The sequence below is a fragment of the Notamacropus eugenii genome, chromosome 2 (assembly GCF_028372415.1).
Source record: "Notamacropus eugenii isolate mMacEug1 chromosome 2, mMacEug1.pri_v2, whole genome shotgun sequence".
Lineage (NCBI taxonomy): Eukaryota > Metazoa > Chordata > Mammalia > Diprotodontia > Macropodidae > Notamacropus > Notamacropus eugenii.
In genome coordinates, this window is record NC_092873.1 from 140,390,735 (window position 1) to 140,407,181 (window position 16,447).

The following is a 16,447-nucleotide window of genomic DNA, read 5'->3' on the forward strand; positions in this document are numbered from 1 at the left end:
CCAAAAGAGAAAACTAACAATCTCCCTTCCCCATAGGTGCCACACAAAGACCACATCTCAATTTAATGTTTTCTTTTTAATACAATTAAGATACCTTTTACTGATGCCTTGTGTTTTTCACATCAGAGTCATTTTTGAATATACCATCCCCCAAATCCCAGTCCCAACACTGAATGCTCCCTTGTAACCAAATGAAACCAATTTAGCAAAAACCAGCATTGCCGTGACCTTGCCTGGCAGTACAGTGTATGCAAATCTCTGCATGCCCACTTCCCCCACCCCTAATCTCTCACCTGTCTCCCAAGAGGAAGGAGGTATTTTCCATGATCTCTTCTCCCAGATCAAGACTAGTCATTACAGTCACTCAGAGTCTGGCTTCCTTTTTGTGCTCCTTTCTTTTATGTTATTATAGTCATTGTTTATTGTTCTGATTCTCCTCATTTCTTTGTGCATCAGCTGATACAAATTGTCCCATGTCTTTTTTGTACATGCTACTTTTCTTTCTATTTTTGGTAATTAGTCTTTAACCAGGTCCCCCGCTATCAAAGAAATTTGACCGAGAGAACACTGAGGGATTGTTCGTGCCTCCCATCTCACCTGTGGAAACTGACCTGTTTCATGCATTTATTCATTCATAGTGTCCTTATTTGAAAAGAGACTCAATGGGGACTTATAGGGATATATACAGGGTGATTCAAAACCACTAAGATAATTATCTAACTTCAGATAACTAAGCTTAAAATAAAAGCTGACTGGGAACTAATTTTTCTGTCTCCCTGTTTTTCTAATTTAAAGCCAAGCCCCCTAGAATTGTTTCACTAGGATGTTCTCACAGATTTCATTATTTTCTTTATTCTACTTATACAATAGAAGTAACTTCATATTTGCATCACTATTTTTTTAATCTATTAGCATTTGACTTACTGGACTCACTCATGGAATTCTCTCTCTTTGGTCAAGATTAATGACACACACACATGTGTAGCATGCATGTACTGTGTATATATACATATACACTTACATGTATACACATGCATACACACATGTTATGTTACTATTCAGTTGTTTCAGTCATGTCTAACTCTTTGTGACCCCATTTGGGGTATCTCGGTAGAGATAATGGAGTGTTTTGTTATTTCTTTCACCAGCTCATTTTATAGAAGAATTGAGACAAACAGGGTTAAGTGACTTACCCAGGGTCACACAGCTAGTAAGTGTCCGAGCCTAGATTTGAACTGAGGAAGATGAGACTTCCTGATTCCAGGCTAGGCACTCTATCCATTGTATCACCTAACTGCCCTTATCCGTATTATACACATATGGTATATATATATATATATATATATATATATATATATATCTTGAATATTCTCACATGTGGGCAACATAAACATATTTTATCATGTTGATTCATGGCAAGTATGGGAGTTATAATACATATTCAAGAAAATAAGGAAGATTTCAAATTAATATAGCAAAGATTTTTTTTTCCTCTCTAGGCTTTGACTGGACTTTAATATCTGTTCAGAGAGAATCTATAAAATGGGGTGAATAAAACGGATAATACTGCCCTCAAAGAACTACTTAGAGGTATATAAACCTTAAAATGTTTTTTAAACATGCTACTCTTATCATCACGATGCCTATAACAGGAATAAAATGTCCCTATCAATATATGTCATGTTCAAGATGATTGGATAAAAAGAAGTTCGAGAACTTGTGACCGAAGTCTTCATAACTGAATTCAAATCAGCTTTCTTGCTCCTAAAGAAAAATAAAGAAACAAAGACTTGCTGTAATTAAATAGGTCTTGGATAAAACTCAAGGCCTATTGGAAGAACCATACTTCACATGGCAGTATAAGTTTCAGCCACTTTGTCTTTTATTTGTTAAAAGAAGGTAGAAATCTCTTGAAAACAAACACAAAAATAATAAAACAATTGTACCATTATGGGAAAATGCCGATTCTATTCAAACTATCAAGAAATCCTTTTTTTGCACTAAAACATGTAAAAGCTTAATTTGTGTGTGTGTAGTTCACAGAAAAATGAATCTAGTCATTTGTATTTAAAGAATGTATTGTTCATAACTATCCACTCTTTAATATTCATGATGATCCTTGTATATTTGTGAGATTTAGGTTAAAATTTTAAGAGAACTAGCAGTACACTGAAGAAGCTAGGTGGCTCAGGGGATAAAGCTCTGGGCTTGGAGTCAGGAAGACTCATCTTCCTGAATTCAAATCTGGCCTCAGACAATTACTAGCTGTGTGATCCTGGGCAAGTCACTTAACTCTGTCTCAGTTCCTTGTCTGTCAAATGAGATGGAGAAGAAAATAGCAAACTACTTCAGTATCTTTAACAAGAAAACCCCAAAAGGGGTTACAAAGAGTTGGATACAACTGAAAAACAACTCAACTACAAAAAGCAGTGCCCAAGAAAACTCTTCTTTTGAAAGTACTTTTCTTTATTTCCCTGGTGACACTGTTTTATTAAGCTGTATTGCATAATTTATTTAGCATCTTTCCAAATTTAAATACATATATATGTATATATACACATACATATATTTTGCATTTTATTTTTTACTTGTATGCTAAGGATAACAATTGTTTTGATAGGCTCAAAAATTTTGTGATGATATACAAAATAATTATTACCTATCTCAGGCGGTTTTCCATGTATGATGATGCAAATGTCATAAGCAAAATTTATGAAACTCTGAAACTTAAGAAAAACAACAACCTCATCACATATACCCTGACCCTACTAGTATCAAGTGAGATAGTTTACTCAAGTGATACCATCTTTGAGGGCAAAAGCCATGTCTTTTCCCAATCATGCGAATGCCCACAGAACCTTCCACCCAGAAGGCACTCAGAAAATGTGATAGAGATCAGTGGCATACCCCCAGTGGCAGAATTCCAAGGTTTTGCAATATTTAGTCTTTACTAGTGCTATTTCATGGATAAAGGTTCACAAGCTCATTGTCATGTGGGTAGCTCTGTTGTTCAGAGATATCACAGCCTGTTCTTCTGTATTCACAAGCCAGAATAGATGCTGATTGGCATCTTCTCAGTATGAATTTCTGCCACACACAATTCCATATTCACACATGACAACACACATCATCTAATGATTGTGTGTAGAACAAATGGACATGATTGTGGGCTATTTACAGAGTTGGTATGACACAGAAGTGACATGAAATCTAACCAGGAATGAAAGTGCATGTCAACCTACATGAAAACAGGTAACCAGATAGTTTAGGAACACGCAGAAAGTTTTAATCACATCTTTCATCTAATAGTGTATTATTGATAGTTGCATAGGGAGAGCTTAAAAATGAAAAAGCCAGACTAAAACAACACCAACCACATGCTTGCATGCATGCACACACACAATTGCCAGGACCTATTAAGGCATCAAGCCCCAGCCCAAACTAAATGATCAGGGATGGCCATGTTGTACCTTCTGTATGTTGTAGAACTTGGACCTGTGAGATGTCAGATATACTTCTGTAAGCCATTTCACTGATGCTATACGTAACATCAGAAGGTAACACTAACCACTGGCAGTGAGGTCCTGGGAAAAAAAGTCATTCTACTGGGATTGAAGACATGCTTGATCTGCTTGATTGGACAAGAGTAAATTATGAAGGCCAGCTGGATGGCTACCTACCTACTTATCACCTGGTATGAAGTGGAGTGACTAGAAACTCTGTTTACTCACTGAAGTATGATTTCATTGAAAAGGGAAAAGAGGAGCAAAAGACGGAATATTCTGGCATTCAGCAATTAGGAATTATATGACAGTATGAATGAGTGGCCATGTAGCCTCATAGGTCATGAGGCAAAGTCAAAGAACATGTTTGGTACTGCAACTATTAATTCATCAAGAAGCACTTATTAAATACTCACTATGGGCCAGGCATATGGGCATCTAGGTGACTCAATGGATAGAGTGCTGGACCTGGAATCAGGAAGACTTGAGTTCAAATCTGCTCTCAGACACTTGCTAACTATGTGAACCTGAGCAAATCACTTAACCCTCTTTGCCTTGTTTCCTCATCTGTAAAATGAGTTGGAGAAGGACGTGCCAAACCACTCTAGCATTTTTGCCAAGAAAACCCCAAATGGGGTCACAAAGAGTTGGACAGAACCGACAAACACAGTAACAAGATTGGATGTGACTAAAATGACCAAATAATAGTGATGTGCCTGGTAAGGTCTAAGGTCCCACAAGTGCAAAAAGAGAAGTGAGTCAGTTTCTGCTCCTAAAGAGTTTACTTTTTAAATTTATAATGCCTAATACAATCTATAATGCCTGATCAAACACAGATTATTACACAGGCTTAATGGGAAAGAACCAATGATGACTGGCAATATCCCATAGACCTACACTCTCAGAACAAGTGATAGCATTGGGAGTCCAATATTATCTCTAGAATCAAAGGCTGCAGAGAAGGAATGTTTACAAGAAAGATGTCAGACTTCTTAATATGGTCTAACCATCTGTAGCTACATTGAGATTGTGCAATGGAAAGCTGTAACTAGGGGGAAATGAACTAGGTCCTTGCCTCAGGGCATTGAAATTTAGACTGTACACGTATTGAATACATATGCTCCTTCAGCAACATGCAAGATAATATAGTAATATTAAACATCTCTAATTTCCAAAATTGTTTCTCATATGGCATTTTCTATAGGCCTTTCACCATCCTGTTCACTCTGCTTTGGATGCTATCTTTCATGCTCAGCTGAATTTATCTTAATTGCTTGTATTATTTTCACGTCACAACACTGCCTGGCACATAGGCACTTAAATATTTGTTGATTGATTGATTACAAAGTTGATTTGAGGGCCCTTTTCATGTTCTTTTCCTTGAATGCCAAAAGTGTGTGTGACTCTAGTACAATGACAGGAAGTCCCATAGTACTGTCAGATTCTCAAGCAATTCATATCCCAGAACTGTAAAGATACGTGGCTGGTCTACAGGACTTTTTGAAGTCATAAAAAGAAATGCTGTCTCTCTCTAAGCCAGAAGGAAAAAGCAACGAGGGTCATACCTGGCTTTCCAGTGGCATTTGGTAGACTCAACATTATGGAATGTTAAGCAGCCACTCAAGGTTTAGAATGTAATTTTCCAGGCAGTTTGTTGGCAGTTTAAATGATGCAATTGTCATTTCTTTTAAGATAAATCAGATTCTCTAAGTTAACTCTTTCAGACTATGTGGGTACCAGTTAGGGCACCCAAATATTCCAAATATCTAAATGGATCTATCATCTCTTTCCTCTAGGGATGAAGAACATAGCTCATCCATGTCTCATCATCCTTCATCTGTGTGCTTGTTCTCTCATGATTTCACCCAAAAAGTCCAGCCAAAATGCAAGGTTCTTCCTCGTTTTTTTTTTTTAATGACATGACATGGATAGCAGTGGAGCAATAGTGTGTTAGGGAAGTGCAAAAATTTGCTACCTGAGAGCTCTCAATGTTTTAATTAATTAAATATAACTTTTATAAACGTGATTGACACAAAAGAAGAACATACCTTTCAGTAGTCAGCATTTAAAATGGTCAGTGTTAGCTTTCAAGGAACAACATAGAACTGCTGAGCTGGTGCTTAACTTATAAAGACCATATGAAAATTGTCATCTTATATAAGTTAGAAGGAAAAAAACCCTAAGAAAAATTTTCCTTCCATGGACAAAAAAATAAAATAGCAACAAGCATTTAAAAAGTTAAAAATATTAGCATCTAATTGAAAATACTTTTGGCATGTTTCACTCTAAGGAGTGAGATACCTTATCAAACTGGGTGTTGCAGTAGATGTGTGTTTTTCCTCCAAATTCTTGGCGATGGATGTCTATTTAGAAAAAAGCACTAAAGAAGAGGTTAGAAGACTGCAAAGTCTATTTTACAAAATTTGAGCAGGGACTTTAGTATCAATCCAGTCCAACCCACGTACAGGAGGAATTCCTATACCCCATGAAGACTCATCTGATCTTCACTTGAAAACCTCCAAGGAAAGAAAACCCATAACCTCTTAAGATGGCCCATTTTGCTTTTTCAGAGCTCTAATTATTAGGAAATTTTCCTGATGTTAAGCTTAAATTTGCCTCCTTGGATTTTCCACTCAGATTCCTGATAAATCTATTATCTCTTCCACATAACAGTCATGTAAATACTTGAACATAGATATCATGTTCCTTGATTCTTTTCTAACATCTCATATATATGTATATGTGTATGTATATGTATGTATGTACATACATATATATCATATATATTTATATATCATATAGTGCAGCTAGGTAGTACAGCAGACAGAGTGCTGGGTTTTGGAGTCAGGAAGACCTTGAGTTCAAATCCTGACTCAGGCACTTACTAGCTGTGATCCTGGGCAAGGTTCTTTACCTTTTTGCCTCAGTTTCCCTGTCTGTAAAATGGGGTTATAATAGCACTTACCTCCAGAGGGTTGTTGTGAGGAGCACATGAAATAATAATTGTAAAGTGCTTAGTTAGCACAAGCCTGGCACACAGAATAAGCACTATATAAAAGCTAGCTAGTATTATTTCACATAATAGCCATGGAAATACATAGCTTTCACGTTCCTTGAGTCTTTGCAGCTCCAGTCTTAACATCTCCACTTCCTTCACTTCTCATGACATAGACTCAAGTCCCTTTATCACTTTTGTGGTTCTCCTCTGGACTCTCTCCAGTTTTCCCAACCCTTCTTAAACTTTCATCCTCAGATCTGATCATAATAGTCTGGATTTAATCCAAGCGTAGCCACTAATACCCCAGATGACCTTAGAAAAATCAATCAAATTGAAGGTAAGCTAATTAAATTGTTGGTGTTTTGATCCCTTTTATAATATGTGTAACTGGCAGTGGGAGTTGTAGTGGCAGGATGAGAACAAATAAAGGTCTCGACATTAATATTTTGTGCCCTATTCCCTTCTCTGTCATTTTTTTTTTCAAGGGGAAGAATTTAGAGACAGAAGAGGAAATGAATGGGCCACTGAGCTTCCCCAGGGAGTTAGGGTCCTGTGGAGGTAGTAGGATGTTCTGAAGGAAAGGCAAAGTTTTTTTCTGAATACAGTCTTTGAGGCTTTATGGTGTCCTAAGAGATTACTGAAGGTGTCTTTGTACATGCTGAATTGGAGATTTCCTAAGGTATTGTTTTATTAAAGGAGGCAGGAAATATTGAAAGGAAGCAGAGCAGAATGTTTCTCAGCTTCCACCTAGTCACTGTTTAGACAGGATTTGCAACTGAATTTCCAGCTGTGCAGATTTTTAATGACTGAATTGGCCAATGGTCATATGCCCAAAAGAAAAAAACCCACACGCAAGTATTGTATTTAGAAGACCTGTCTTTGATATTTGTAAAATGTGGAGCAGAGTTTTATTTTCAAATAAAACTACAGAACAGATTATTAAATAAATGGTTGGGAACATTTAGAAAATGGAAGCATTGGTTCCTAGAAGCCAGAATGGATTCACCAAGAAGAAGTTAGGCTAGACTATATATATTTGCTTTTTTTCTCATAGAGGAAGGGAAGGGGAAAAGCATTTATATAGTTACCTACTATGTGCCAGTACTAAGCACTTTACAAATATTATCTTATTTTATCTACACAACAACATTGTAAGATAGGTACTATTATAATTTCCTATGTTAGAGTTACGGAAATTTAAGGCAAAGAAAAACTAAGTGACTTGCTCAGGGTCACATAGCTTACAAGTGTCTGAGGCATGATTTGAGTTAAGGACTCTCTGATTCCAGGTAAAACGCTCTACCCACCTAACTGCCTAAAGAGATATTTGCTTTTTGACATTAGACTAGTGGACCAAGGAACTACCATAGACATGATGGATTTCATCAAGGCATCCGGTGAAGCCTCCTGATGTTCTTCTGCACAAAGATCAGTGCAGATAATGGACTGATACCAAGAAAAAGAGAAGTCTCCAGAAGCATGCTTCAAATGGTTCTGTTATGTTCAACATTTTCATCAGTGACTTAGAGGATGGCATAGGTAACATTAAATTTATGACATAAACCTAGGAGGGCTAGTTAATATGCTGAATACAAAAAAAGTCTTCAACTAGAAATCTGCGCTGAATCTCAAGAGGATGCACTATAATAAAAAAGCAAAATGTGGTTGAGTCCAAAAAATCAATTTCCTGGAAAGCAGCTCATGAGAAAAAAGATTTCTTCCCGGGTGGGAACTGACCTGTTGGATATCATGACTTAAATGTGTCAATTCAATGGTCATTTGTTGAGGGTACAGAGTACTAGATTAAGCACTAAAGATAAAAGAGAAATATAATTTCTAGATCAAGTGAGGTAATAAGTACTTGGGATAATACTTATTACCCACAGTAAATACTCTATGTAGGCTAGAACAGATCTCAGTTCCAGGAATCATTTTAAGAAGAGAATTAGCAACTGAGGTGGCCAGGTTCAGTAGGTGCTGGACTTGAAGTCAAGAATACTAGTCAGAATAACACCTTATGCAGTTTAGCTGTGTGACCCTGGGCAAGTCACTTAAATTGTTTCCCTCAGTTTCTGCACCTGTAAAATGGAGATAAATAATAGCATCAACCTTATAGGGTTGTTGCAGGACCAGATAAGATAAAGTGTAATATACTTTGCAAACCTTAAAGCATTATGCCAATGTTAGCTGTTATTTTTAGTCTTATTGATTCTACCTCCACAACATCTCTGGCTCCTGTTCTATTCTCTCCTCTCACAGAGCCACAGCTTCAGTTTCCTCATCTCTAAAATGTGAATAATACCTCCCAGTGTTTTGTAAGGCTAAAGTGAGATGATGCATATAAAGTACTACGCAATTTAAAGCAAAATTATATCGCTAGGTGGAACAGTGGATAGAGTGCCAGGTCTGGAGTCAGAAAGCAACTTCCTGAGTTCAAATCTAGACTCAGATACTTAGCAGCTGTGTGATCATGGGCAAGACAAGTAACCTTATTTACCTCAGTTTCCTTGTCTGTCAAATGAGCTGGAGAAGGAAATGGCAAACCACACCAGTTTCTTTGCCAAGAAAATCCCAAATGGGGTCACAAAGTGTCAGATATGACTGAAACAATTGAACAACATATGACTATTAGTAATACTATTATCAATGACTACTGCTACTACTACTGCTGCTGCTGCTGCTACTACTACTACCATCACTTCTAGTTCACACCTTTTTCTTGATATCAGTTCATTATCTGCACTGATCTTAGTACACAAAAACATCAAGAGGTTTCAGCAGATACATTGCTAAAGTCCAGATATATCATGTTTACAGTATTTTTTGGTCAACTAAGTCTGGTGTCAGAACACAAACATTCTTTTTAGGCAGCTAGATGGATAGAACTCTGGGCTTGAAGTCAGGAAGACCAGAGTTCAAATCCTGCTTCAGATATTTACTTAGTTATATGACCTTGTTCAGTTGTTTCAGTCTGATCTAACTCTCTGTGACCCCACTTGGAGTTTTCTTGGGAGAAATATTGGAATGGTTTGCCATTTCCTTCTCTAGCTCATTTGATAGATGAGGAAGCTGAGGCAAACAGGGTTAAGTGACTTGCCTAACTAGTAAGGGTCACAGGCCACATTTGAACTCAGGAAGATGAGTCTTCCTAACTTTTTCCACTGAGCCACCTAGCTATCCCTCCAAAAAAATAGGAATTTAATTTTTAAAGGACAGCATAATTTTAAATGGTTAAGAAATACATAGTACAATAAAGAGTGACAAGGTCAGCAGCCATGAGCTGTTGCAGAGCATACTATGTAGCAAAGGAGACTCACAGAGGTGAGAAAGTGGCCTCCAGGACACTGAAGATCTCCAGGGCACAGCACAAGGTAGGGGGTGTGTTTGTGTGTGTGTGTGTGTGTGTGTGTGTGTGTGTGTGTGTGTGTGTGTGTGTGTGTGTGTGTGTGTGTGTGTTTTCATGCTAACCAGTACTCCTCAGCCCACACTTCCTGCTTCAAGTACATATTGGGGGGGTGGGGGTTATCTCTAGTCATTCTGATCTATTTCTTCTCACTACACCCACATGGCTCATGAGGAGAAAGTGAGGCTGGTGACTCTGCACAACCCTTCCTCATTTGAATCCAATTCACTTGTAAATCATGACATCACCTTCCTGATTTCATGCCTCTTTGGGAATGAAGGACAAATAACAAAAAAAATCAATATTGCACTTTCCTTTATACTAGCTTTGAGGAAGTGGGTATGGGAAGATTACAGATTGTAAGTTATTGTAAAGTAGACTGAAAGTGGTAACATCACCAGTGGCCGGGCGTGGTTCCTCCTCTTCTTGTCTCTTCTGTATACCTATATGCATGCTGTGTATTCCCATGCAGCTCCCTTCAACTGGGTGCAATTTTCCAACTTCTTCTTGTTTTTCACAGATGAAATTTCACATTATGCTCAAATTATTCCCTAATAAAACATATCAGTTAACTTGCAACAAATTTGTGTTTTCAAGACAAGTGTTACAGTGCAACTTACTCTATCTCCAAGGTCTAGCCCAGTGTTTTGCTCACAATAGATACTTAAACATTTATTGACTTGAATTTGACTTTACAGGCAAATCTAGAGCTGCTAGCTGGTAATTATCAGGAGACAGATTTGGATTAAATACTAAGAACTTCCTAGCAATTAGGCTTGCCCAGAAATGGAGTGGTAATTAAGTTTCTGTCACCAGAAGTGTTCAAAACTGCATGACCACTTGGTAGGCCTAATGCTTATGGAAATTCACATTTCAGGTAGGCATTGGATTAAATGGTTCCTAAGCAATTTACTAACTCTGAGATTCTTCAGGGAAATCCTCGCCAGATTTTCTTTCTAGTTTTGTGGAGACAGACTATTAGGCATGATAAAAAATTATATATCTCTATGAAATAAAACCTGACCAATCTTGGCAAATGGAAAGAGAGTCAGCTAAATTACAGCTAGGATAAAAAACAACATAGAATTGTAGAATTTTTAGTCTGATAAATTATTTCTTTTTAAAAGAAGTTTTATGACTTTTAAGTTTATCACTCAAATTAGTTTAGCAAATTGTTGCTAAATAGTGCTACTTGAAGAGATTAAAAATGACATAACTAGTACATTATTTGTTTACATGAAAAGAGATGTTTTAGACTTGAGAACAGTTTGTTCTCTTAAGTAAAATATTACTTTCATTTTTCACTTTATAGAGTTTGTTTAGCAAGGTTTTTCTTTCTGTAAACATATAGTACATGGCAAACAATCCAAACCTCTATACAAAATAATTTTAAATAGAAAATTGATGGGTTCTAATGCATATTTTACTTATTACATTCAAAGACACTGTGTTTAAACATAAGTGGTAAAACATTACATATATATATATATACAGTATAACAACAGATGTCACATGGACATTTAAAGTATCATCTTATATCTACTGAGAATACATTCAGAAGCAGAAGTGTAATCTCAGTAAATATGTGCAAGGGTCTCTTTAAAAGTCCTGTCAATAGGAAATCAACATAGAATTATTATTTGTCATGAAGCAATTTAGTAAAAATTGTGAAACATCTGGAAGAATGTTGCTCTGTAAGAATATCTGGAAATATTTTGAAAACATTTCAATTTAATTCTGAACCTAATAAATGTCAAATAAAATTAGCATTTCTGTATACACAGTACAAAAGAAAAAAGAATTACACATGAATTGCTGTTAAGTACCACTTGCTTTCCTTCTTAAAAATATAATAAATTCAACATGTAACTTTCAAAGTTGTCCTGCTTGTCTGTGATTCTTTCTGGACTCCCTTCTGTTAGCCTCTGTGCATTTTTTAAGTGCTTCAATAATCCCCTCCCTCCCTCCCTTCCATCTTCTTCTCCTTTATTTTTGGCTATCCTTTCTCTACCCCATATATTTATACTCTTTACCAATTTGGAAAAAAAAAACCTTATTAAAATAGCTTAGGAATATTTTTAAAGCCTCCATTTAAAGGTCATGCATAAACAAGGAGACAGATGCACTTGAACATGGAGCATTAAAATTTTGCCTTTCCATAGCCCCAGTTTTATCTAAATTTCAGTGTAGCGATATCCTGGAAAATCACTTTCAAATATACCCAAAAAGACTGGGATTTGTCCTTTTCCATGAAGACAGGCCTTCTAGAATGTTAAACAAAAGCAGACCCATTCCATTTCCCTTGTTTCCACCCCTTGCTGCTTCCTCCCATTATCCATGTAAGATCCCTTTGAACACCCTCCTATGCTTTCAGCTTCTGGCAGAAGGCAAATTTAATGCCTACAATAGCTTCTTCTCTGAGACACAGCACAGCATTGTCTCCAGGATCTAAAGAGGTTCAGACATTGCAAAGTTGCAGTTGCTAAGCAGGCCGATCAAGAGTTACTCCCAACCCCTGCAACTCAGGCCTTGTTCAAACACTTACTCAGAATCACCTACTACTGGCAGCACAAGGTATAATTTTTAAATACAGAGAAAAGATGGTGAAGTACAAAGTAAAGATCTTTACCTGCTTCCAGTAGGCATCTCTTCAGAGGGGAAAGTGTAAAATGTCATTCTAATAGTTGAGAAAGCAGTAGGAAGCCCTGTATGCTAATAATATCCTAGAATAATAAAGCCGAGGTAGCATAGCACACTATTTTCTTTATCAAAGGAAGCATTAAGTTAATGAATTAACTTTCTTTTTAAAAACATTAATCATTTATTATCCATGCACATATATGCATATACATACACAGACATATATATATGCATACATACACACACATACACACACGATTCAATTGATTGCTTTAAATCCTCCTTTGTAGTGGGTGGCTTGGAGTCAAGAAGACTTGAGTTCAAGTCAAGCCTCAGACATAGCTGTGTAACACCAGGTATATCACTTAATCTCTGTCTACCTCAGTTTCCTCAACTACAAAATAGGGATTATAATAGCACCTACCTCTCAGAGCTGTTTTGAGTCTAAAATGAGATAATATTTATAAAGTTCTTAGGACAGGGCCTGAAACATAATGGGTATTTAATAAATGTTTATTTCCTTCCTTTATGCACTCAGTTTTATCCTATGTTTTTGGCACCTGGAAGCTTGTTTTGAAAAACATCCTTTATACTTATATCTACTATATAACTATAACTGGAACAGACCTCAGGAAGCAATTAAATCCAACACTTTCATTCCACACAGATGAGAAAACTGAGGTTCAAGGAAATTAAATGACTTGGCCAGGACCACACAGGTTTTCAGCAGGAGAGGTGAAATTATTGTCATTTTTAAAGCATGGGCTCTCTCTCAAAATTAATTTGGATTACTTTGTATTCAGTTAAGCTGTATATATCCAGTAAGATGGAAACTCTGAGAAGAAAGACTTTTTATTTGCATCCTCTGAGCTTTCCATAGTTTGGTGATTCATAAATTTTGGTAAATCCTAGACTTGTATTTTTATTTTAGAAATGCTAAACTCTGAGCAAATACGTAACTTGGGCTGCCTACAGAATGCTTTGTTTAGCACACATATTTTTCTCTTCTATTATTGATGTAAGGTCTCTGCAATAGAAAACTGTGCATTATGTGGCTTTCTCAGGTGATTGTGAATCGTTTTCCCCCTAAACAATGTTAGAATGTGTGGAGATAATTGATTCTGTCACATTTTTTTCATGGCCCAGACAACCTATTTTCTCCCAACTATTTTACAAATCTGACCTCTCATACAAATAGCCATAATAATTGGAGCAAGAGACGCATGTACATCACAATGCCCTTGATTTTCTTCTTTTCAGCTGATTTCCAAGGCAGACAGAGTAAACAGCCTTCTCCCAGCTTTCTGACTTTCCACAGCTGAGAGTGTAGGATGTTTACAATATCTGTCACTCAGTATTCTCCAAAATGGGCTTGAGGTCATCAGTGCAAATTTCAGGGAAGACAGCATCAGTGAAGGACACATCCGTGAGATGACAACTGAACTGCAGAAATATCTCTTGGGATTTCTGAGTTTGGTTGGATAATGTGTGAATTTAGGATCCTTTGGGACTGAAGTTTGAACATACCTGATTTTCCATGTAGGGGTTATGCTGTGTGCCCAATCAAGCGTTTGCTTAAGCTTGCAAGTCTCTTTCCTTTGTTCAGTCAGTTTCTTGGACTTCTGCTTCGGGTTTATATGGACCTAGATTCTGGATGTTTTCACCATTCTCTAAAAATTGATCCTAAGACATTCCACCTTTGCCTTTAGAAAGCAAGCACTTTTGTCCAGAATCTCCCCAAACTGTCCAGAATCCAGCTTTATCTCTCATGCTGAAGTATGAAACTTTATTGTGGCTCACTCCTGCATGTAATAGAGCACCATGGGCCTATAAGACAAGACAATTAGTCATTTTAATTACAGGTTATATGGTCATAAATTCAGTCAAGGGAGAGAAAAATAAATGTGAAATGTGGAGAGTGAAAGGTACATCTATTTTAAAAATCAGCATTCAGAGGCATAAGTATAAATAGGGTTAACCAGTTCCTACAGGGTCTTTCCAATATTGTTTACTCCAGTGTAACCTTGACCTTCACGTAATAAATCAGTCCATGATACAAAGGAAGTCAAAGAAGAATTAAAAAATCTTTAATATTGTTATATCCCAGAGTAGCGAGCTCTATAGAACAAGAGGTACAAGACAGCGGAAAGCAAAGTGGCAGATGATCCCTAGACGATGAACGATCATCTCCCTGAGTCTTTGATTTCCTTCTTTCTTTTTGAAGAGCACTCTTTATAAAGAGCATTTTGTAGGAAATAGAAAACTTTTTTATGGCTAAAAAAAATAGCCGTAAAAACATTGTGCATTCATAAGCTTTTTGTCACATTTAAGATGTTATGATAGATATTAATCTATCCCACAAGATATGGATGTGGATATTTTATTGTCAGCAGCAATATCTGATGCCATTTCTCACAACATAGCAAAATGTGCATTGACTATTAGTGCTAAGAAAGACATCCATCAAGCCTATGGAATCCTCCTTTCATTGGATGACTGCTCACAGGTGATGAAAATATATTCAACCTTTTTGCTGCGAGTTTTTGTTATTGAGCCATTTCAGTCATGTCTGACTCTTCCTGACCCTAGCTTGAGATTTTTTTTGGTTTTTTGTTTTTTTTTGTAAGGATAATGGAGTGGCTTGTCATATCCATCTCTAGCCAGTTTTACAGATGAGGCAATGGTGCAAACAGGGTTAAGTGACTTGTACACAACTAAGTGTCTAAGGCCAGATTTGAACTCATGAAGATGAGTCTTCCTGATTCAAAGCCCCATCCAAGTGCTCTGTCCACTAGGCCACCTAACTGACCAAATTTAGTTGTTACTGTTGCTGAGTCATTTCAGTTGTGGCCAACTCTTTGTGATCCCATTTAGGGTTTTCTTAGCAAAGATACTGGAGTAATTTGCTATTTGCTTTTCCAGCTCATTTTACAGATGTGAAACTGAGACAAACTGGGTTAAGTGACTTGCCCAGGGTCTACTACACTGAAATCCCCTAACTAATAATAGCTACCATACTCTAGGACAGGGGTGGGGAACATATAGCCTCATGTGATCTTCTAGGTCCTTGGGTGTGACCTTTTGACGGAGGGATTTGTTCTATGAAATTTGAATTCAAAGGATGGTACTTGAGGACCTAGAGGGCCACATGTGTCTTCAAAGACTGCAGGTTCCTCACCCCTGCTCTAGGCCAAAGCCTGTCTTACTTCTACAGCAGGGACTCTTAAAGTGCTTGAGTGTCCTGGACCCCAATGGCAATCTGGTGGAGTCTATTGTTGCCCTCTCAAAAAAACCCTTTTTAGATGCATTAAACGAACAGTATTATAAAGGAAACCAAAAATTAGTGAAGATAAAGATGCAATTCTTTTCCCCCATCCAAGTTTGTGGACCCCTTGAAATCAATTCATGAATCCCTTGGGAGTTCATGGATCCCAGGCAAAGAACCTCTCCCTGTTCTAGCATTTCTTTGACTCCCAAAGACTACAAAGTACTTACTATGAACAGCCAGGTGGTGCAATGGAGAGAGCAATGGGCCTGGAGTCAGGAAGACCTGAGTTCAAATACAGTTTCCTACACTTAAGCCACCTAAACTCAGTTTGCCTCAGTTTCTTCAATTGTAAAATGAGGATAACAATAGTCCCTGCCTTCACAGGGTTGCTGTGAGGACCAATGAAATAATGCTTCTCAAAAGCACTTAGCACAGTTCCTGGCATGTGGTAGTAGTTATACAAATCTTCCCCCTACTATGTGGCAGGCACTGTGCTAATTGCTGGGAATACAAAGGAATTTGTATTTTAATGGGTAACAGTAAGCACCCTAGCATACCTAGGATGGCCTGCTAGCACAGGTCTTTGGATCTGCTCTACTAGGAAAGATAGTAAGGGATTTAAGAGGTCAACAATC

The 16,447-nt window shown here is 37.2% G+C and overlaps 1 long non-coding RNA gene across 3 annotated transcripts in view; it reads right to left on the reverse strand.

Annotated features, from left to right (window-relative positions):
• Positions 1–16,447, reverse strand: part of LOC140526402 (uncharacterized) — a 98,923-nt gene that overhangs the window by 13,909 nt on the left and 68,567 nt on the right. For all 3 annotated transcript variants that reach the window (XR_011974358.1, XR_011974356.1, XR_011974357.1), the window contains exon 2: positions 1–16,447. This exon is cut by the window's left edge and continues 13,909 nt beyond it; it is cut by the window's right edge and continues 13,753 nt beyond it. This is a non-coding gene — a long non-coding RNA (uncharacterized lncRNA).